This window comes from Gossypium hirsutum, chromosome A09 (genome assembly GCF_007990345.1).
Source record: "Gossypium hirsutum isolate 1008001.06 chromosome A09, Gossypium_hirsutum_v2.1, whole genome shotgun sequence".
NCBI classification, from domain to species: Eukaryota; Viridiplantae; Streptophyta; class Magnoliopsida; order Malvales; family Malvaceae; genus Gossypium; species Gossypium hirsutum.
In genome coordinates this window covers 71,453,320-71,455,125 of record NC_053432.1, presented here as the reverse complement: position 1 = coordinate 71,455,125, position 1,806 = coordinate 71,453,320, and the positions used below count along the sequence as shown (strand labels likewise).

The following is a 1,806-nucleotide window of genomic DNA, read 5'->3' as shown; positions in this document are numbered from 1 at the left end:
AATATATGAATAATTATTAAAATAGATATATTTATGTTACGTAAGAAGAAATTCAAAATAAATAATACAAAATATAGACAAGTTAATTTAACTAATGATGTATATATGAAAATGGGAAAAAAAGTGTAAATGATATATACCAAGATACTAAAATAAATAAAATATACAATAATCCTTTAAAGAGAACCAAATTATACATAAATAATTTTAAATATATATATATAAAATTTAAGAAAATACTTACATAAAATAATATGAGAACAATAATATATATATATGTATAATAATAATATATAAAGGTATTTTAACTAAATATTATACAAGAATTTTAAAACAACACTACATAATATAGAATTTTACAATAATTAAACAAATAAAAATAGAGTAGAAAATTATTTAGGTAACCTAAAAAGTATATTAAAATAAATTTATAAAAATTGAGTACCAAATAAATTTAAGAAATAATGAATTATACATGTAAAAAAAAACTCAATTGAAATAAACTAAACTTAAAGAGATAATTAATGAATAAATAAAACGTCAAATTAAAACTAGGGACCACAATTCAATGCGCACAAATTCTCAAGGACCAAAAACGAAAATGACCCAAATCTCCAAAACTCAGCACCTGGGCGTGGACCAGATCACAATCAACGCGTAAATTATAGGGAAAATTTAATAAAATAAATAAGGTGCAAATATGAGTTAATTCAAAACTGGCGCGAATGAGAAGGACTGGAAGAGAAAATTTCCCCTTTAAAATGAAAGTACGTGGACCCAGCCTGTGAATTGGGTCAACACGCGGGCCTTTCCAAAATGCTACTGCTTTTAACAACCATTTATTTTATTATTAAAAACAAAAGCTAGTTTTAAAGTCTTTTTTTTTTTGCTAAAAAAACTTTAACTTTGATTTCTTTTTTTCTAAAAAACCCTAAACTCTTTCTTCTCCCCACTGTCCTCTTTCTTCCAGCCGCAAACAAGGCCAACACCAAGCCTTCATTTGCCTCTGTGACGACCAACAGAGGGCCGGAGAACCCCTCTTGCGAAGCGAATCGAGAGGTACTCACCCTTTCCCCTTTTATTTCTTATTTTCGGATTTGAATGGAAATAAAAGTCAAGCAAAAGAACGGGAAAAGAAAATGATAAAATAACCACCTTAGAAATATTTTCTTGGCTGCTTTTTACTCTCTTTTTTGGTATCTTTTGTATTTCAAAAAAAAGAAAAACCCCTTTAAAATGAAAAATCAAAGGCTTTATAGCCAAAATACAAGCAGTTTCTACTGCTTCCTTGTCCAACTTGCAGGCCGTGAAGTTGTGGAGAACGAGGGGCATGGATTATGGGCGCAAACATGGAGCGAGGCGCACGGGGATCGTGCGTGGAGTGCCGACGTGGGGATTGCGGCGTGGGGCTGCTGTGCAAAAGGGGAACTTAGGGTTTCTGAAACCCTAAAAATTTGGGCCTATCGGGCCATTGTAAAATTTTGGGCTTGTAAACCGAACCTATTTGATGGACTGTTTAATTTTTGTGTTTGATTTTGGTTTTCCTATGGGCCGGGCAAAATTCGGGTCTTACAATGATTAATGTCATGTGCATGCATTGTTCCAGATATGGTTTCCATATATTACACTACTATAAAATTACTTTAGGTATAAAATCAGTTTAATTTTACATATATTTATAATTTTTAAGTAAGATTAATGTTTATAATAGATGGATAGATTATTGAATTTAGCAATATAAATGGTAGTTGTTTTAAGTACATGTTGAGGGGATCAGCTCCTCCAGGAAAAATTTTCGAAGTGTTG

General features: G+C 30.8%; 1 long non-coding RNA gene across 1 annotated transcript; it reads left to right on the top strand.

The window, feature by feature from the left end:
• The first annotated feature begins 501 nt into the window (after positions 1-501).
• LOC107889508 (uncharacterized) lies at positions 502-1,605 on the top strand. Its single transcript, XR_001681762.2, has 2 exons — positions 502-1,059; positions 1,304-1,605. It is a non-coding gene; the product is annotated as an uncharacterized lncRNA (long non-coding RNA).
• Positions 1,606-1,806: the final 201 nt, after the last annotated feature.